Source organism: Pseudophryne corroboree, chromosome 5, assembly GCF_028390025.1.
Source record: "Pseudophryne corroboree isolate aPseCor3 chromosome 5, aPseCor3.hap2, whole genome shotgun sequence".
NCBI classification, from domain to species: Eukaryota; Metazoa; Chordata; class Amphibia; order Anura; family Myobatrachidae; genus Pseudophryne; species Pseudophryne corroboree.
The window spans coordinates 582,048,224-582,070,163 of NC_086448.1; the positions used below are offsets into that span (position 1 = coordinate 582,048,224).

At 47.8% G+C, this 21,940-nt stretch overlaps 1 protein-coding gene and 1 long non-coding RNA gene across 9 annotated transcripts in view; one reads left to right on the forward strand and one right to left on the reverse strand.

The window, feature by feature from the left end:
- Positions 1-21,940, reverse strand: part of LOC134928074 (beta-Ala-His dipeptidase-like) — a 152,350-nt gene that overhangs the window by 115,873 nt on the left and 14,537 nt on the right. The gene's annotated exons all lie outside the window — the stretch shown is intronic.
- LOC134928075 (uncharacterized) overlaps positions 1-21,940 on the forward strand; it is a 152,348-nt gene that overhangs the window by 103,891 nt on the left and 26,517 nt on the right. The window contains exon 2 of the long non-coding RNA XR_010177822.1: positions 21,641-21,873. This is a non-coding gene — a long non-coding RNA (uncharacterized LOC134928075). The remainder of the gene's footprint in view (positions 1-21,640; positions 21,874-21,940) is intronic.

Genomic DNA, 21,940 nt, shown 5'->3' on the forward strand with positions numbered 1-21,940 from the left:
AGATATGGTATGTGACTGACTGAGTCACTGTGTGTATCGCTTTTTTCAGGCAGAGAACGGATATATTAAATAAACTGCACTGTGTGTCTGGTGGTCACTCACTATATAATATATTATGTACTCCTGGCTCCTGCTATAACCTATAACTGGCACTGCAGTAGTGCTCCCCAGTCTCCCCCACAATTATAAGCTGTGTGAGCTGAGCAGTCAGACAGATATATATAATATTATATATAGATAATAGATGATGCAGCACACTGGCCTGAGCCTGAGCAGTGCACACAGATATGGTATGTGACTGAGTCACTGTGTGCTGTGTATCGCTTTTTTCAGGCAGAGAACGGATTATAAATAAAACTGGTGGTCACTATCAGCAAAACTCTGCACTGTACTGAGTACTCCTAATGCTCCCCAAAATTAGTAAATCAAGTGTCTCTCTAATCTATTCTAAACGGAGAGGACGCCAGCCACGTCCTCTCCCTATCAATCTCAATGCACGTGTGAAAATGGCGGCGACGCGCGGCTCCTTATATAGAATCCGAGTCTCGCGATAGAATCCGAGCCTCGCGAGAATCCGACAGCGTCATGATGACGTTCGGGCGCGCTCAGGTTAACCGAGCAAGGCGGGAAGATCCGAGTCGCTCGGACCCGTGAAAAAAAACATGAAGTTCTGGCGGGTTCGGATTCAGAGAAACCGAACCCGCTCATCTCTAGTTATCACTCATAGTACCGTGAGCACAAGGGCACACAAAATGCATACAGTCACGACACGAGACTTTGAAGAATCACCGTAACCCAAGGCAACACCACACCTCTCTCCTAAGAATGGAGCAGGGAGATGGTGATTATCCACCACATACTTCCCTGTGCCACGGTGACTACCTTGCCGGGAGAGTCCATTGGCATTCCCATGCTCTGCCCCTTTCTTGTGTATGAATGTATTGCAGAATGAGACTCCATCTCAGTAATTTACCGTTACCCAGGCAACCTTGTTCAACCAGCTGAGTGGGCTGTGGTCAGAAATTACCATGAAGTCTCTCCCATAGAGGTATGGCTGCAGCTTTTGCAACACCCACACAACAGCTAGGCATTCCTTGTCAATAGTGCAGTGGTTCCCAAACTTATTTGAATCACGGCGCCCTAGGGCAGTGGTTCTCAAACTCGGTCCTCAGGACCCCACACAGTGCATGTTTTATAGGTAACCCAGCAGTTGCACAGGTGTATTAATTACTCACTGACACATTTTAAAAGGTCCACAGGTGGAGCTAATTATTTCACTTGCGATTCTGTGATGAGACCTGAAAAACATGCACTGTGTGGGGTCCTGAGGACCGAGTTTGAGAACATGTGCCCTAGAGTATCAGATTTTTTTTCACGGCATCCCAAGGCCAAAAGTTTTTGTGGTGAGGGACAGGATTTGCTTTTGCTTGTCCATATATTTTTAAAATATTTTATGATTGGCAGCCACCAGCACTGGTTTTGTCGATTACACTGACCATAATTAATTTGAATTGGTCCTGGACCATCAATCCAAGGCACCCCTGAAAGTGTCCTGCGGCACCCCAGGGTGCCACGGCACAATTTGAGAACCACTGCCTTAATATATTCTTAGCCATGTAACATTCACAAATCCTATGGTGCACAGTATTGCAGCCCCATCAGCCGCGTAAGGGGAGAATAATACGTGTTTACATAACAAAATCCTCTCTAGAGATCTTGCTATACCCAGAATTCCCGGGATTAGAAGTGGAGTGTGACATGGGAGGGGGAACAAAGTTACTGTTGCACAGACAGACTCTTAATGCTGGAGAGGCCACAACAGTAAGGTTCTGTCCTTCCTGCCTGTCATGGTATTCCAGCGGCGGCATTTCTCCCCCTGCTGGGATTCCGGTGTCGGTATTATGACCACCGGGATCCCGACTGGCAGTATTTTATCCACTTCCGTCTGTTACACACTGCTCAATACCACATTGTGTGTGTGTTCACTACTTGCTGTTATCAGGTCTAGCAAAAGCAAGGCAAAAAAGGCAGGGGCACCCACTCTGGTAGCATGTAATACCTGTCACACTAAATACCTCAGGATTTATCACAGGATAGTCTATGCCCAGGCTGCCTTGTGCCTCCCAGCACCTCAGTGACACCAGTCATTGTACAAGAGCTCCCATTGGCTTCATTTACCACATTGTTGGCTAAAATTGCTGACCATATAGCTACCCTACCTGTGGTCTCCCCTATGGGTATACCCCAGCCAGTACAACCCACAATGGCTCCCCCGGTGACTGGCCCACAACCAGTGCAGCCCACAATGGCTCCCCCTGTATCTGTCCCTCAGCATCTGCAGCACCAGTGGTTCCCTCTATGAGTTTTCAACAGCCCTTGCAACCTGTTTATCAGGCCATAGCAGCCCCACCCATCCAACCTCAGTGGTTGGATTCATTCTCTGTTGAGAGTCTAGCTATTTTTTCTGCTGCTTATCAAAGCATGATACAAGGGCAGGGCATGCTGCCTGCACCTCCTGTTGCTAAACGTACTATACTTTCCTAGCAGTCCACACCACACTCGGATTCTGAGGATTTATCAGTACTGGCTGAGGTTTCTGATGCAGAATCTCTCAGGGGATAAGGAGGCCCTATTTAAATTTGATGTGGTGGCATTAAGCAGGGCGGTCAAATTCTCTGTTCAGCTTGAAGATGCTGAACCGGCCACTACTTCAAAGGACCCACTGCGCAAGCGGCAGAGGGTGGTACTAGCTGAGTTTCACTTCACTATAGTTAGAGCTGAGGCACTGGACAAGATTGTCAAAAAACTAGAAACATCTAAGACAGCTCACTTGCCCTTGGCTTCTTCAGGAAGACCTCAAACTTCGTCCTTTCGGTCCTTTCGTTCACAAAGCAAAACCAAGAGTCAGTCCTTGCCATGCTCAGATCACACCGGAAAGGCCTCCAAACCCAGGGCCAAGCATGCTTTGGCTGCTAGACGACCACCTACTAAAACGGAGGATAAACCCTTAGCCTGACGGGACGGGCCTCCCCCTGGGAGACCCCAGGGTGGGATGCCGACTTATTCAGTTTGCCCAAGCATGCTGCTGCTCGGCTCATCTTCCTCACCAAATGTACTAAATCCACATCCCCTGTCTAACAAGCCCTTCACTGTCTCCCATTCTCCTTCAGAATCCATTTTAAGTTTCCCACACTTACTTACAAAGCCCTCACCTACTTCTCTTCCAGTTACATCTCTGACCTTATCCCTTTACGCTCTCGCCTGTCCTCTTCCCTTTGCTAAAGCACGCCGCCTCTCTTGCCTACTGATTACCTCCTCCCACTCCTACCTCCAAGATTTTGCATGTGCTGCTCCCTTTCTCTGGTATTCTCTACCTCTCCCCTCAGACTCTCCCAGAGCCGGATTAAGGGGGGGGCCCAGGGGGTACATTACCCTGGGCCCCCCTCTCCAAGGGGCCCCCCGTCCCTGCCGTACACCACAGGGTGTGTGGACATTGCTCACTCCGGCTGCTACTGCGGGGCGAAAGGATGCAGGCTGTGTGACGGTGCGGGGTTGCGGCTGCCATGGCCCCGGACTGCCTTCGGGGGCCGCCGCTCCTCCTGTACCCCGTCACACTATACTCATTGTGCATTTTCCCCCTCCTCTCCCCGCGCACTGGAGCATTTGCCGCACCCCCGCCGGAGATCAGAGATGCCCGGTTTCAGTGGCCCCGCCACCCTGGCTCGTAGCGCCTGACGGTCTAAATGTTTTTATGAGACGGAGACAGTTCTGTCTCTGTCTCTACACTGACTGGGGCGGCCAGGTCCGGAGCTGCCGCACATGCGCGGCAGCTACTCGGTCATTCAGTCAGACAGCTCTGATGACTGTCAGAGCTCTCGGTGCTTTAGATTGGAGACGGCTGGATGGGTGCTGCTGCACATCCTGTTTAGTCTCTCGGCTCTCTCCTTCTCCTCTTCCCCTGCCCGAAGCAAGCAGCAAACATTATGTGGCACAATCAGGTGCAGTGCACACTACAAGAAGTCCCCAGGTATGGCCAGCTGTGGCTTGCAGAGTATCCTATTTGCTGCCCGGCTATATATATAATTTTTTATTATTTTTTTTTTGCAAGGGGTCAGGGGTTTCCATATACAGTAGTATGTACCATATATATACTGTGTGGCCCCATGTACCCCCTGCCTTATGTGTGTGTGTGTGGCACCCTCTACCCCCCTCAGCCTGGTGTGTGGCCCCCTGTGTGTGTATGACCCCTTGTGCCCACCTGCACCCCCAACCCCCTGTGTGTGGTCCCTCTACCCCATGTCTTTTGTGTGTGTGGCACCCTCTGCCCCCCCTCAGCCTGGTGTGTGGCCCCCTGTGTGTGTATGACCCCTTGTGCCCACCTGCTCCCCCAACCCCCTGTGTGTGGTCCCTCTACCTCCTGTCTTACGTGTGTAGCACCATCTACCCTCCCCCCTCACGTTGTGTGGCCGCCTGTGCCCGCTGCCTGTGTGTGTGTCACCCTGTGCCCCCCTACTCCTGTGTGTGTATAACATTCTGTGCTCCCCCATGTGTGGTGCATTGTGTGTGCCCTGTCCCTGTGTTCGTGATACCCTGTGCCCCCTTTCCCCTATGTTTGATACACTTTGTACCCCCTACACCTCTGTGTGTGTGTGGCGCCCAGTGAGATATATAGCAATGCAGGTGGCAATCGGAGACTAGTAGCGATTAGTGATTAGGATCGAGTCCTCTTCGTCAGGAAACGCAGCATTTATAAATGCTACAGGTTTCTGAGTGCCGCCTGCATTGCTATATACATCTATGAAGTGACACTTCAAACTAGAGGGCACCAGAACAAGATAATTTATAGCAGAGGGCAGAGTGCCGGAACAAGCCTGATTTATATATATATATATATATTGCAGTATGTCCGTCACTCCTGTAATAATGTTATCTTGACCCGGTGCCTTCACAACATGAGGTAAATGTATGCAAGCAGAGGTGCGGCACTCTGGGCTCAGAACAAAAGATGAGACAAGCGACAACCAAGTCTACAACGTTTAAATCTTGTTAAAAGATTTTCATCAGGCTACAGTGCCGCACCTTTGCATGTATGTATATATATAAATGCTTTTATTTTAGTCCATGGGGGCCCCCTGCTCTTTTGTGCCCCTGGCCTCCCAGAGCCTTAATCCAGCTCTGGACTCTCCACCACTCTACAAAACTTTAAACGGGCTCTCACACTTCTTCACCAAACCCAGCCATCTCTCATCCTAAGCCCTCTGTGGTCCATGCTCACTTTCTACCTCATCTGTGTCACCCCTGTCTGTGAGCCCCTCCCCTTTAGAATGTAAGCTTTCACTGGCAGGGTCCTCTTCCCTCGTGTGCTTTTACGTATCTTGCTTAATTTATTATTATTATTTATTTTATTTATTAACAGTTTCTTATATAGCGCAATTGGAAATAACAATGATATAACAAAACTGGGTAATAACAAATAGTCATAGAGGTAGGAAGGCCCTGCTCGCAAGCTTACAATCTATAGGGAAATAGGCATGTATATACAAGGAAAGGTGCTATCTATTGCATAGTTGTCCGCCAAATTGCAAAGGTTCTTGGTGGGCTGTATGATATGGTCATACAGCAATGATGAACTGGGTTCGAGAGGAAGGGAAAGTGAAGAATGAGAAGACGTGAGGATGTGTGTTGACTGTGCAGAGTGGATGCAATTTGATCGGAAGGTTTATGAAAGTTATGTGGGCGGTTCTGGAATTTGATATGCTTGCTTAAAGAGGTGAGTTTTCAGGGAACGCTTGAAGGTTTGGAGACTAGAGGAGAGTCTTATTGTGCGTGGTAGGGCATTCCACAGTGTGGGTGCAGCCCGATGAAAGTCCTGCAATCGTGAGTGGGAGTGAGTAATGAGTGTGGTTGAGAGACGCAGGTCTTGTGAAGAGAGAAGAGGTCGAGTTGGGAGATATTTTGAGATAAGCGAAGTGATGTACGTTGGTGTAGTTTGGTTAATGGCCTTGTGTGTGAGTAAAAGTATTTTATATTGAATACGGTAGAATACAGGTAACCAATGGAGGGACTGACAGAGTGGATCTGCAGACGATGAACGTCTAGCGAGGAAGAGTAGCCTCCCCGCTGCATTTAGAATGGATTGTAGTGGTGAGAGTCTCGTTTTGGGAAGATCAGTTAGGAGACTATTGCAATAATCAATGTGGGAGATAATGAGAGCGTGGATTACAGTTTTAGCAGTGTCTTGTGTAAGGCATGGTCGTATTTTGGATATATCTTTTAGATGCATGTAACATGATCTTGAGACAGATTGAATGTGGGGAACAAATGACAGATCAGAGTCAAGGATGACACCTAGGCAGCGAGCTTGTGGGGTAGGGTAGATAGTCGAGTTTCCAACAGTGATAGAGATATCAGGTTGGTACCTACTATTGGCCGGTGAAAATATAATTAGCTCTGTCTTTGAAATATTAAGTTTGAGGCGGAGAGATGTCATCCAGGATGAAATGGCAGAAAGGCATTCAGTGACACGGCCCAGTACAGATAGGGAAAAGTCAGGGGAGGATAGGAAGATTTGAGTATTATCTGCGTACAGATGATACTGAAATCCAAAAGAGCTGATTAGTTTACCAAGAGATGAGGTATAGCTAGAGAAAAGCAGAGGACCCAAGACTGAACCTTGCGGTACTCCAACTGAAAGAGGTAGTGAAGAGGAGGTAGATTCAGAGAAGTGAACACTGAAGGAGCGATTAGATAGGTAGGATAGGAACCAAGAAAGGCCTGTGTCTTTAAGACCTAGGGATTGTAGTGTTTGTATGAGAAGAGAGTGGTCAACAGTGTCAAATGCAGCAGATAGATCTAGAAAAATAAGTAGTGAGTAATGGCCTTTAGACTTCGTAGTGACCAAATGATTAACCACTTTAGTCAGTGCTGTCTCTGTGGAGTGTTGGGAATGGAAGCCTGACTGATGTGGGTCCAATAAAGTGTGTGAGTTAAGAAAGTGTGTGAGTCGAGTGTAGGCAAGTCTCTCAAGTAGCTTAGAGAGACAAGGGAGCTGAGAGATAGGGCGGTAGTTTGAGAGAGCGTTAGGGTCAGAATTTAGTTTTCTTTTAAATGGGAGTAATCACTGCATGCTTGAAGAGTGAAGGAAAAATACCAGTAGAGAGAGAGAGATTGCAGATGTTAGTTAAGGTAAGGATGAGCACCAGAGACAGAGCTTTACTTATTTGTGAGGATAAAGGATCAAGAGGAGAGGTAGTAGAGAAGCAGGATGAGAAGAGTGATGATACTTCATCTTCATTTGTGGGATCAAATGAAGAGAGAGTGCCAGAGGGTTCAGCTAAAGAACGGAGCAGGTCACTGGCTGCCGAAGAGCATACCATTTCATCTCGGATCTTATCAACCTTCTCCTTGAAGTAGGAAGCAAGATCCTGTGCCTTGATAGTGGCTGGTGGGGTAGGTGAGGGAGGATTCAGAAGTGATTTAAATGTATTAAAGAGTCGTTTGGGGTTAGAGGCTTGAGCAGATATAAGAGTTTGGCAGTGTCCAGGGTATTTCTATAAGAGTGGTAGACAGTCTTATATGTGAGGAAGTCACTTGAAATATGAGATTTACGCCACTGACGTTCAAGTTTTCGCGTGAGTTTTTGTAGTTGTCTTGTTAATTTGGAGTGCCATGGTTGACACCTACATGGAGTGTGATGGGTAGCTGGAGCCACTTCATCAAGGGCTAGTTCTAGAGTCTCGTTCAGGTGTGATACAGCCATCTCAGGAGAGGTGAATCCAGAAATAGGTGAAAGCAGTTGTTGGAGTGAAGTTGAAAGTTCTTGAAGAGTAATTGTGTTAATATTTCTGCGGGTTTGAGGAGGATTGGAGGACTTCAGCAAAACAGAGTTTGAATTAATGGAGGAGAGCATGCAGGTGATAAGGGTGGTCATTCCGAGTTGTTCGCTAGCTGCCGTTTTTCGCAGCACAGCGATCAAGTAAAAAAATGGCAATTATGCGCATGCGCATGGTACGCAGCGTGCATGCACTAAGTGCTTTCACACAAAACTTTGTACTTTTACCCAAGCTCGAGCGACGTTTTTCAGTCGCACGAGTGATCGTAGTATGATTGACAGGAAGTGGGTGTTTCTGGGCGGCAACTCAGCGTTTTCAGGGGGTGTGCTAAAAAAACACAGGCGTGCCAGGCAGAAACGCAGGAGTGGCTAGAGAAAAGGGGGGGGGGGGGGGCTGGCCGAACGCAGGGCGTGTTTGTGACGTCAAACCAGGAACTAAACTGACTGCAGTCATCGCAAGATAGGAGTAGGTCTGGAGCTACTCAGAAACGGCATGACATTTTTTAGTAGCAATTCTGCTACTCTTTCGTTCGCACTTCTACTAAGCTAAGATACACTCCCAGAGGGTGGCGGCCTAGCGTGTGCAATGCTGCTAAAAGCAGCTAGCGAGCGATCAACTCGGAATGAGGACCAAGGTTGTGATCTGAGAGGGGGAATGGAGTGTTAGTGAGTTCAGAGACAGAGCATAGTCTGGTGAATACTAGATCAAGGCAGTGGCCCTCCTGATGAGTAGAGGAGTCAGTCCATTGAGAGAGGGCAAGAGAGGAGGTTAGAGAAAGCAGTTTGGAGGCGTGAGCAGCAGATTTTGGACAATCAACAGCAATATTGAAATCACCCTTGATAATGGTGGAGAAATCAGAGGATAGGAAGTGAGGGAGCCAGGCAGAAAAATCTTCCAGAAATTGTTTGGGATGCCCAGGTGGGCGGTAGATAGCTGCAACACGCAGAGAGAAAGGAAAGTAAACCCTAATGGAATGTACTTCAAATGATGTAAATGTGAGTGATGGAACCTGTGGTAGAACAGTGTATGCAAAAGACTGGTAAAGTAAAAGTCCAACTCCTCCTCCTTTATAGTTACCAGGCCTGGAGGTGTGTGTAAAGTGGAGACCACCATGTGCCTGTGCTGCAGGGGAGGCTGAGTCTGATTGTGTGAGCCAGGTTTCTATTATAGCCAGCAGATTGAAGTTGTTAGTTATGAAGAGGTCATGGATGGATGTTAATTTGTTACAAACAGAGCGTGCATTCCATAAGGCACATTTTAGTGCTCTGGAGGGTGATGGAAGACATGTGATGTTTATGAGGTTAGCTGGATTTCAATGTTGCTGTGAATCAGGTGAATGTGAGTAATGCAAGTGGCTGGGTCCTGGATTTGGTGAAATGTCACCAGCTATCAGAAGCAGAAGAGAGAGATAAATGTGGGTGTCAGGAGTTTGTGAAAGTTTTTTATGGTACAAGGTTGTAGATGTTATTGTCAATGAGTATAGGGAAGTAAAAAGCTCATGAGTGCTAATAAGAGGAGAGTGTATAATTGAGGGGGCAACATATACAGAGGGCTGAGTTGCTGGGAGACTGAATGATGCAATGGTCTTAATGAATACTCCATGAAGAGCAATGCAGAAAATCAATTTGCTTAACCTATCTTCTTTTCAATACTTCCTTTGACTGCACAAAAACCCTTGGTTTTTTGTCACCCCGATAATTATTTCAGTGTTGTCCGCTGATGAACCCATGTTTATATACTCTGTACTTGTCCTATATTGTATTGAATTGTAAGTCACTGTTTTCTTGTGTTTGCTTATTTGCTTATGTACTCAGTAATTGTGCGCTGCGGATCCCTTGTGGCGCCATATAAATAAATCACGGCAGACACCTGGATCCAAGAAGTGGTCTCTCACAGGTACGCTCTCTCCGTCCTGTAGCATCCTCCCAGACAGGACTTCCCTACCACTCCCTGACCAGTTCCTGGCAAAGCCCAGGCACTGCAGGGAGTCATTCACTCCTTACTGAAGTCTGGAGTTGCCATCCCTGTGTCATGACCTCAACAAGGTCAGGGTTTCTATTGTACAATCTTTTTGGTTCAGAATCCAAATGGGTTATACCACCCCATTCTGAATCTCAAACTGTTGAACAAGTATTTCAGAGTCGCTAAGTTCTGTATGGAAACTCCCCACTCCATTGCCCTAGCAATGCAACCTGGGGATCATATGGTTTCCCTGGACATCCAGGATGCATATCTGCATGTGCCTAAAGCACTGTGATCAACAGTTTCTCCGGTTTACTGTTCTTCAGCAGCATTTCCAATTCCAGGCCCTACCCTTTGGACTGTCCACAGCTCCCAGGGTGTACGTCAAAATCATGGCGGTGATGGCGGCCCATCTCTGAGGGCACGGGATCCGAATCCTGCCTTACTTGGACAACCTCCTTCTTCTGGCACAATCTCCAGATGACATTGTCCTTTCTCCAGCCCCATGCTTGGATAATCAACTGGGCCAAATCCTCACTCACCCCTTATCAGAAGATGCTCCACCTCGGGGCACTACTGGATGCCAGCCTCCATTGCATCTTCCTACTTTAGGAAAGATTGCAACATAACAGTTGCGCATCCGCAACTTGCTACACAGCCCTAGGGTCTCTATACATGCGGCCATGCAGACCCTGGGCTCCATGGTATCGGTATTGGACAAGGTGGAATACTCTCATTTTCACTCCAGGCCTCTACGCACCTAATACTGGCCAGGTGTAATGGCCTGCCAACACAACTCAAGTCTCAGACTCTAACTGTGACGCAGAAGGTTCGTATATCCCTTGCATGGTGACTTCACATGCCCAACCTGGACAAGGGCCGACTTTTCTGTATTTCACACTGGACGCTTCTCACCATAGATGCCAGTCTCCGTAGGTGGGGAGCAGTCACTCCTTTCAGGGCTGACAGAAAGTGCTCTCCCAATCAATACACTCAAGCTCTGAGACGTTTACCGGGCTCTTCAGATGGCTCAAGACCTCTTTCAGGGTTCGCCAGTAGAAGTCCAGTCAGACAACGCAACGGCAAAGGCTTACATAAATCGGCAAGGAGGAACCTGCAGTACAGCAGCACTGCAGGAAGTATCTTGAATTCTCACCTGGGTAGAACTCCATATTCCAGCCATCTCAGCAATATTATTTCAGGAGTCCTCAACTGGGAGGCGGACTTTGTCAGTCACCGAGATGTCCATGCCGGAGAGTGGTCTCTCCACCCAGACATCTTTCAGATCCTGGTATGCACCTGGGGTTTGCCAGATGTGGTTCTCATGGCCTCCAGACACAACCAAAAGGTTCCCGTGTACGGGGCCAGGACAAGAGATCCGGAAGCAAGCATCGTGGCTGCACTCACAGTCCCATGGAATTTCCATCTGGCCTATCTCTTTCAAGGAGGATGGCGGCACACTCATCCTGGTAGCACCAGCATGGCCCAGATGCTATTGGTTCTTGGATCTTCGGGATCTTTCCATAGACAAGCCATTCCCTCTGCCTCTTCATCCAGACCTGCTCTCTCAGTGGCCTTGTCTTCATCTGAACATACCACACCTATCTTTGACGATGTTGCTCTTGAGACTTCCCTCCTAAGGGAAAAAGGCTTCTCCTGTGCAGTAGTTCAGACTATGCTTTAGGCTCGGAATCTAGCCTCAGCCTACATATATTACCGGATATGGCAATCCTACATCCAATTGTGTGTTCAGCGTAACTACGATCCTAAAGTTCTCAGAATCCCTCGGCTGTTAGCCTTCTTACAGGCGCGTCTAGCCATGGGTCCCCGCCTAGCTTCTCTGAAGGTCTAGGTATTGGCCTTGTCCGTTTGGTTCCAGAAGAGACTGGCTCCCTTGCCAGATGTACGTACCTTCCTTCAGGGGGTACTCCGCATACAACCTCCAGTTATCCTTCCGGCGGCTCTGTGGGATTTGTCCTTGGTTCTTCAGGCCTTACATTGACCTCCTTTTGAAACAGGAAACAGTGGACCTCAAGTGGTTAACTGCAAAGACCCTCTTTCTACTGGCAATTGCCTCAGGGCGCAGGGTCTCAGATTTGGGAGCTCACTCCTGTCGCTCCCCATTCTTAATTTTCCACCAGGACCGGGCAGTCCTTCGAACAAGTAAAGGATACCTGCCTAAGGTAGTATCTAAGTTCCATATCAACTAACCCATTGTGGTACCAGCCTTTCAGAAACATGGCCTCTAACAAGAGAAAACATCATTGGCTGTGGTCCGTGCTCTCAGGATCTACATGGACCGTACTGGTTCCCTTAGGAAGATGGATTTCCTATTTATCCTTTTCGGATTCTACACGCAGGGCTGGCCAGACATTAAGCAGACGTTTGCAAGTTGGCTCCACATGACCATCTCACAGGCGTATACGCAGGCCAATATGCCTGTTCCAAGTACAGTCTCTGCTCACTACGTGGCTCCTTCGTAGACAGCCTGCCGTAGCACATCTGCTGAACAACTCTGCAAGGCTGCTACATGGTCTACTGCCCACACATTTCTTAGGTTCTATGCCTTTGATACGTTTGCCTCTCAGGACGCAACCCTTGGCCGCAATGCCCTCTTTTCAGTTTAGGAGCATTCCCTCCCTATACCAACTGCTTTGGGACTTGATGAACCTTATGGAGACCATGGACCCTGAAGAAGAAGAGTTATGATAAAACTTACCTTTGTTATAACTTTTTCTTCGAGGTCCTTTGGATCCATAGGGCATCCGCCCTGACGCACCTACAGTAGCTTCAATGGGTTACTTTTAAGGTCACCAGTTCCCTTCTCCTCTATGTGAGAGTGTGTTCCCTGTGTGTATCATCCTTCCTTTTCTTTCTTCTCTCCAGCTCATGCTTTGGGCTTGTTACTAAAACTGAAGTGCCTGAGCATTGGGGCGGGGAATGAGGGGAGAGGAGGCCAGTGCATCCTGGGAGGCATACTAGCTTACTATTCGATGCCAGTCCTGGTCTCCACCAGCATCATACCAAAGGTTAAGGATTAACCCTGTGGATCCCATGGACCTTGAAGAAAAAGAGTTAACAAAGGTAAGTTTTACCATAACTCTTCTTTTCTGAATACTGTGTCCAAACTAGAACTTGAGTTATCTTATAATATTCTATGTCACCTACCAGTGTTACTATTCCCTCTATATGAACGGGTGGTATTCATGTGACCGCCGGTCAGCTGACCGACATTCACATGCCCTCCTCCACCAGCCCGATGGGTCACTGTCCCGATGGTCGGCATGCCGACCAACAGGGACTATTTCCACTCGTGGGTGTCCACGACACCCATAGAGTGGGAATAGAACCTGTGGCGACCGCAGGTCGCCACCGAGCCCGCAGCGTGGCGAGCGCAGCGAGCCCGCAAGGGGCTTGCTGCACTCGCTCCTCCCCGCCGGGATCCCGGCGTCGGTATGCTGCCAGGATCCCGGCGTCGGTAAGCTGACCGGCTGTCAGGAGACCGCCGGTCAGCCATACTACACCCATATGAACACATATCTAGCTGCATTTGTACCTAGATCTCTCTACATACTGTAGATTTAAATACACAGTACCAGCAAGGAATCTGGATAGTGCATTTACGGGGTGGTCTTCAATTTGCCAGCGGCCGGGCTCCCGACGACCAGCATACCGGCGCCGGAATCTCGACCGCCGGCAACAGCTTTTCTCCCTCTTGGGGGTTCATGACCCCCCTGGAGGGAGAACAGATAGCGTGGTGCGCCACCAGCCTGCAGCGGGGCTCATTTGCGCTCGCCCAGCTGTCGGTATGCCGGCGCCGGTATGCTGGCCACCGGGAGCCCGACCGCCGACATAACATACTACATCCCATTTATATGCTATACTTGTTGCACTGTGAGGACCTTATGCATACATACTCTGACTTGATGATTCTTCGATCATTGGGACAAAGGGGGTAATTCTGAGTTGATCGCAGCAGGAACTTTGTTAGCAGTTGGGCAAAACCATGTGCACTGCAGGGGAGGCAGATATAACATGTGCAGAGAGAGTTAGATTTGGGTGTGGTGTGTTCAATCTGCAATCTAAATTGCAGTGTAAAAATAAAGCAGCCAGTATTTACCCTGCACAGAAACAAAATAACCCACCCAAATCTAACTCTCTCTGCACATGTTATATCTGCCTCTCCTGCAGTGCACATGGTTTTGCCCAACTGCTAACAAAATTCCTGCTGCGATCAACTCAGAATTACCCACATAGCCTGTAACCTCTGATATCATCCCCTAAAGAGTACAGTAATATCACTGGAATAAATAACATTTTGTATATATTACCGAGGTTGAATTGGCGATAGCCTTTTTCTCATGTTTTGCAGTGGGTTTAAGGTTAGTAAATCTGCGGGATGTAATCCTTTTAGTAAACCTCTGTAAAACTTTTGGGATTTCAAACCCGTCACCTAGTAAATCTGCTGCATTCTGCATAAGCCCGGTCATTATTCTAATAGAATGTTGGTTGAGCCATAAATCTGCTGATCATTTCTAGACATTCCTTTATTGGGTATACTACACATAGGGGCAAATTCAGTATGAAACGCAAGTAGCGATTCGTACAGAATTTTTGCTGAGGGGCCACGGGCGCATGCGCAGCAGGCCCTACTGCGCATGCGCCCGCATTTTCTGCGGGAGGCCTCAGAAAATACGATCGCCTCTGTCTGTCAGTCAGGTAGAGGCGGTCACGGGGCTGGTACGCGCGAACGGGGGCATGTCAGGGGTGCGGCCGCAGTGGCTGCGTCACGTCACACGCAGCCGCTGCGACAGCAAAAATGGCGCCAGGACTCCTGCGGCCGCAGCTAAGCTGCACCGGCAGGAGTCATCCTTAATTTCTGCTAACAAGCAGAAATTGAGTGCTGTTCGCAATTTCTGCTTAAAGGCGCCGGTCAGCATGCTGGGCGGTCTTGCCCAGCGCTGGGTAGCCCCCAGCATGCGTGCTAATGGTTAGCAAATTCTGCTGATTAGCAGAATTTGCTAACCTTACTGAATTGGCCCCATAGTAAAGACAATTGAAAGAAAGGCAGAGGAAGTTTTTAGGTTCCATACATTCTGTACTTTTAAATCACCCCAATACATAACACCTAGGGGCTGATTCATAGTTGGACAGTGGTTTTGAAGACGTTTCTTATTTGTTTTCGCACGGTGCATGTTCAGGAGCCGATCGCTCATCTCAGAAAGAAAACAACTAGAGCTCTGAATTCATTACTCTAGTCACCAAATGGTCACTGAACCAGACAGGAGTACATCAATTGTACCAAAGGAAATTCCAGAATGTGTGGTTGTACAGTAGACCTGAGCTGAGCCCTACCAAATGCGATAAAAAAATGGTGGTCACTTAATCAATTAATAGTCGTTCACAGGTGCATGAAAGGGAGGGGTTACTCTAGACAAGAGTAAAATAAAAAGTATTCCCCAGCACACTGCAAAGGATCGGCAATGGGATTTGAATACGATATAATAGAAATACAGAGATCTCAGTTTGGATATATTTACAAAGATATAATGAAGCCACAAGGCCATGTCAAGGCATCTCTGTTCTGGTGGCCCCTAATGCTACAAAATAATAGTACCCACTCTGGGTCATATAATTGCATATTGTTATGATACATGATAATAGCACATACATGGAATATCTAAAATAAGAGCCAACTCTCATGGATGCACCCCAAGATCCACCAAATGGAACTACAAGGACCAGCACACCCTCCAAATGCTGGTCCCATCCATGCCTCTCAGAACATTAATATAAAGTGGTGGTCGCTCAATCAATTTAATGGTCCTTCTTAGGTGCATGAAAGGGAGGGGTTAGTCTAGACCAGAGGTTCTCAAACTCGGTCCTCGGGGGCACACACGGTGCATGTTTTGCAGGTCTCCTCAGAATCGCAAGTGAAATAATTAGCTCCACCTGTGGACCTTTTAAAATGTGTCAGTGAGTAATTAATACACCTGTGCACCTGCTGGGTTACCTGCAAAACATGCACTGTGTGTGCCCCCGAGGACCGAGTTTGAGAACCTCTGGTCTAGACAAGCATAAAAGGATCAGAAACTAGATTTGAATACTAGATGATAATTGAAATACAGAGATATGTTTGCATATATTTACAAAGATATGTTTAAGCCACCAGGCAGTGTGCTTAGGGGATTTTTTACTTTTTTCTCCAAACAGTCAATAAGACCCAGATTTTTGCCTGTACAAAAATTGAGACCCCTGCTCGAGGCCTGCTACAAGAACTGCATACCCTCCAACTGTACCTTTTTAATAGGTACAGTACCTTTTTTTTTTGGGTCTGTACCGATTTTTGGCTCTCCAAGCTTCCATTGAAAGCATAAGAAAAGGGGCGTGGCCACGCCCCCTTACCCACGACCACATCCCTTTTTCGGATTTGTACCGATTTTTCTGTGTAAAATGTTGGAGGGTATGGAACTGTCTAGTGAGTAGAGACTCCCTTTAAACTGGCTGCATAATAATATCACCATTTCTGAAGCCAAATTCATACTCAATAGCATTCAGGGTCGGACTGACTTACAGGGGTACAGGGGAAACCCCCGGTGGGCCCCAATGCCTGTGACCCACCCACTCCCCTAGGGATCAGGTTTCAGACTGAGTACTTGAGTAATACACTATTCAAAGGGCTATGGTGTATTCACTACAGTACATTGCTGTTATTAATCTGGTACATATGTATTCACTAGCATTATTTACTATATATATTTATGAAGGGGCACAGACCATACACTAATGGTTTGCCAAGCCTCTAAACATTGTCCCCTACCACTGCATTTCCCCGGTGGGCCCTTCATACTTCAGTACGACACTGATAGCATTTACAGTAGTCACCAACCTATTGTCAGGCTAATACTGTAGACACAGCTCTGCAGAAATTGATGAGATAATGCTATTGCAAATCAACAACAAAGCTTTGCTGCCTCCAAGTGTCTATTCAAGATATTACAATGCTTTCTCTTCATGGAAAAAGAGGATACATCTCTTTATAAAGAATTCTATACTTGAATATTACCTTTCATTTCCCCATTACTAATACTGCATTGACTGTGCTGCATGGCTGATGCAATATGTCAGTCGTTCACAGACATATTGGGTTACACACTTGCCGACGGGCTTGCAATATTTTGGCAGTTTGATCAATTGATATATCATTCCAGTGTGTACCCGGCTTTAAAGGCAAAGATTTTGCTCCTATGACCTGCAAATACTTTCTCATTCTCTTGCAAAAAAAAAAATGTGCACAACGATACACTCTGAAATGCAACATGTGATCCATAATCAGAAAGCATAAATGACTTCTATTGGGGAAAGATCAGCCCAAGCGGATAATAAATTTCTGGAGCAGCCGCAGTGGGGGCAGATTCTACAGCCTCCTCTCTAGCAGCGTGGGGACCTATTCTGCTCATCTACATCCAGGGGCGGATCCAGAAGAAAATGACGGGGGCACACCATGGAAGGGGCAAGTACATCTGCGTGTGTCTTTGGCGCATGCGCTTCCAGAAAAGGAGTGTGTCCCCACTACAAGGAGCGTGGACTCACAGTACAGGGAGAGTGTGACTTGCAGTAGGTGACAGGGAGAGTGACTGTCAATGGGTGACAGCTAGTGGTTGATGGAGAAAGTCAGGCAGTGGGTGACAGGAAGAGGGACTGGCAGTGGGGGGCGGAGAGGATGACTGACAGTGGGTGGCAGGCAGTGGGAGAGAGGGTGACAGGGAGAATGTGACTGGTAGTGTGTGACTGGGTATAGGGCCTAATTCAGACCTGATCGTAGATGTGCTAAAAAAAACTCACTGTGTGCGCATGCAGGTCTGCATTAGGCCCATAGATTGAAAGGCAGTGGGAGACAGGGAGAGTGACTGGTAGTGGGTAACAGGGAGAGGGTGACTGGCAGTGGGTGACAGGGAAAGGGTGATTGACTGGCAGTAGGTGACAGGGAGAGGGTGACTGGCACTGACTGACTGGCAGTAGGTGACAGGGAGAGGGTGATTGACTGGCAGTGGGTGACAGGGAGAAGGGTGCCAGGGAGACTGGCAGTAGGTGACAGGAAGAGGGTGACATACAAGTCAGTGTGATGTGGGCACCTATGACATACATATAATTGGCGAGGGAAAGGGGCACACTTTAAAAAAAAAGTTAACTTTTTTTATACCAAAAAATGTCCGTCATCATCATGCATGATATAATATATACACATAAAAAACTCACAAACCACACTGACTCGCTCACCTTCCCTAGGATATCACAGGCGGATCCCTCTGTCTAGAGTTCTATTATGGACAATGACGGGAGGCTTGGGTGAGCAGAGGATAAGTCTCCCACAGCACTGAGCCCACTCCCGTGGACTCCAGTAATCCTCCCCAGTCCCCAGCATGACAGGCCACGGCTCTGGGCACACAACAGACCCCGCTGTATTGTGGCAGCGGGCAGCCGCCGGACCTCCTGGGACTACCGCAGCTCCGGGCGTGGTTTCGTGGAGTCGCGCACTTCGCTGCACCTAGCCTGCTACATTAGCAGTATGGTAGCAGCAGGCAGCCGCCGGGCCTCCTGGGACTACTGCACTAGTGCCCGCCGGCTCTATCAGGTGGAGATTGCTCTCCGATTAAAAAAACACAAATAACAGGGGGGGGGGGGCACGGGCCTGAGTGCCCATCCCCTGGATCCGCCACTGTCTCCATCCTCTGCCACAGAAGCAGCTGTCCTGGTAGTCGCCCTGCTGCTGGTGCAGGGGCTTGAGACGAGCAGAATCGTCCCCGACTAACAACACCTGCAGGGATAGATCTGTACTTTTCTTTTAGGGGGAGCTCGCAGTGGACATCCCCCTGCTGTGAGAGGTTTGAGTTGCAGTTTCAGAGCGAAAAGGGCACCAAAAATGGGCAACAACAAAAGGATAGACACAATTGACAGGTGTAAGAAGTGAGGTGTGAGCTGGCGGTAGCTGTTTAAAAAGAGAGAGAGAGAGAGAGTGTAAGAGAGGTGGAGAGCTAGAGAGGAGAGAAAGAGAGGCAGAGAGGAGAGAGGGCAGAGATGAGAACGAGAAAGCAGAGGGAGAGAGGCAGAGAGAGGAGAGAGGGGGGGCAGAGAGGAGAGAGAAGCAGAGAAAGGGGGGAGAAAGGCAAAGAAGAGATTGTGTAAAATGAACCTCATTTATTTTAAATTGACATTAACAATAACACTATCGTGGGACTTCTGTCAGCACTCTGAAGTAGGAGTGTTACTCATTGAGTTATCTGTATTGAAGTCAGGAATTGGGTCAGTCTCAGAGGCATATAAAATAGGTGTACCATGAGAAAAGATGGGAAAAAGAGGACGGCACCAGAGGTAACTGCAGGATTTGAAAAAGGGGGGCTAGGAAGGAATTCAATTGTGGGCGAAGGGAGTGAGCTGCTGTTGCAGCGGCATTTAAATGTCAACAGGAGCCTGACTTGTACCCTTTACCTGACAGATTCACACCCCTCTTTGCTTTAAAGTGCATGTTATCCTATGGCCTTAAAGTGCGTTACCTTGGCTAGGCAAATCGGTTCGCCCACAACTGAATTACCCACTTAATTAATCAATTTATCTATACACATATCGATGGTGACCTTCTCACCACAATGTTATACACCTCACTTGAAAAAAGGGGGAAAATATTACATATTGTAAAACAATTATATATTTATTGAGAATTTATTCCAGAGTTCCTGATTCATTTTAGTGCTCTCCTCACATATACACCCATATATATATCACTCACACATGGATACCTGTTCACTGCAGACTGCACCTCCCCCAACACAAACACAAACTAAGGGTGTGTACACACGGTGAGATTCGGACTTAACCGATTCTCACTGTGCGACGGGGGGCCGGGTCGGCACTTAGCCAGTATCGCAAGCACATAATGAGTGTGCTTGCGATCCTGGTACTGTGCGATTTTGGCTAAGTGTCAATCTTGACTATCTCTTCTATAGAGATAGTCAGGATTGACTTGCCTGCACAGTCTATTTTTTCTGCCGATGCCTACCGCGCGGGGCCGCGCATCGGCATCGGATCGGGATCGCAAGGTGACTGTCACCTTGCGATCTGCACTATCTTTTCTTCCGATTCTGACTATATAGTCAGAATCGGAAGAAAAGATCTCACCGTGTGTACACACCTTAAGACAGCAGATTACACACACTGCAGACTGCCCCCCCCCCCACCATACACAATACAATTGGATTGCACACTGCTCCTCCCCCACACTTGTAATGCAGACTGCCTCCCCTTCCCCCCAAACATAAACACATACTCTGACTGCAGACTATCCTTACTTCTAGACATAGAATGCAGATTGTCTCTCCCCTCACAGACACACAACGCCCGAGTTGAATTGCAGGGTGACTCACCACACTGTCACACTGCAGGGAGGAGAGAGGAGACTGGAGCCTAGGGATGGACATTGACCATAGATAATTCAAAATCCTCGGTGGGGGAGAACCACTGGTGCCGATGTCGCATACTTTTACCATCGATGGGGGAGAACCAGATGGTTTCCCTCAATCGATGGCTAAGGCTAAACAAATTTTTTTTCTTTACAAGATGCCGGGACACGGAGTATAGCTCTGCCCCCGACACCCACGAAGCCCCGCCCTCGGGCTGTGATTGGCCCGCAAGTCATTCACAGAAATAAGAGGGATGGCCATCGATGAGAGCATCCATTGATGGTCTTCAAAAGCATAGTAATAGGCCCTACACACTGGCTGATATTCCTCAAAGATATGAACGATATCGTTCATTATTGAATGAGATAACGTTCATATCTTTGAGTGTGGAGTCACCAGCGATGAACGATGCGCGGCCCCGCGCTCGTTCATCGCTGGTGCCCCGTCGGCTGTACATGCAGGCCAATATGGACGATCTCGTTCATATTTGTCTGCACTTCAATGGAGCCAGGTGACGGGTGGAGTGAAGAAACTTCACTCCCCCCGTCACTGCCCCCCCCCCCCCCCGCCGCTGGGTCGCCCATCGGCCGTATCCGCCAACGGGCAGCTCGGCGGCGGATCGTTATATGTGTAGGGCCCATTAGAGACCACCAATGGCCATCCCTACTGGATGAAATGGGGTTTCAGATATATTCCTGCGCACTCTACAGCAGCCAACACAGGGTCCTATCCTAATGTGGCACCATACACACCTAGCAATATATCGACAAACAGTTTTGGATGAGACCCTATTGCAGCTCTCATACTTTAGAACAGTGCTCTATTTGTTACCCATATGGATCAAAGTTCATCAACTTCACATGGAGCAGCCCATGTGGAGGTTCAGTCTCAATGGGTGATATGTAAAAAAAACACAATATATATACACAAATGTACAGTTTTTCTCTTTGTGAATGCTTTAAAAAAGGGGACTTCCACCCAGACTTCTTTTCTATAAGTAATCTGGGATGTGAAATTTTTATCCGTATACTGTAGGTTCACCCTGGTGCCAGTGATTAAATGCTTCTTACATGTGTGCTTACATTCATACACACTGGGTCACGCCTATAAAGGTTTCTTTTCCTCGTACGGAAACTTCTTATCTTAAACTTTCATATGTCACCATGCATTCATACTAAAATTCCATCTCATTTGGTGCTCACATCAGTCCTTACTTCAGAAAGCGTAGTACTTTCATATAAAGGTTTCTTTCTGTGTTTGCGTGTGTCATCCTCAGTAATCCCAAGAATTCGATTAGGCTTTCAACATCTGAATGGTCCCATTTCAGATGTTGGTCAGGATGGCTGGTAAATTTGGTCCAATGATGATGGCATCTTACTTTGTATGTAGTGATTGTCTGGAGACATGACACCCAGCGCGTGTTACCCTTGGCAATGAACATGAGACCCAGCGCATGAAACCCTTGGCAACGAGAATTACCCCCTGGCAGCAAACATGACACCCAGTGCATGAAACCCCTGACAACAAGCATTACCCTCTGGCAACGAGCATGACACCCAGAGCATGAAAACCCCTGGCAACAAGCATGGAACCAAGAGCATGAAACCCCTGGCAATAAGCAGGTAATTTAAAAGTAATTAGAAGCCTTACTGTGGGGCATAATGTGTAATGGGCATTGCGGTGTGTGGC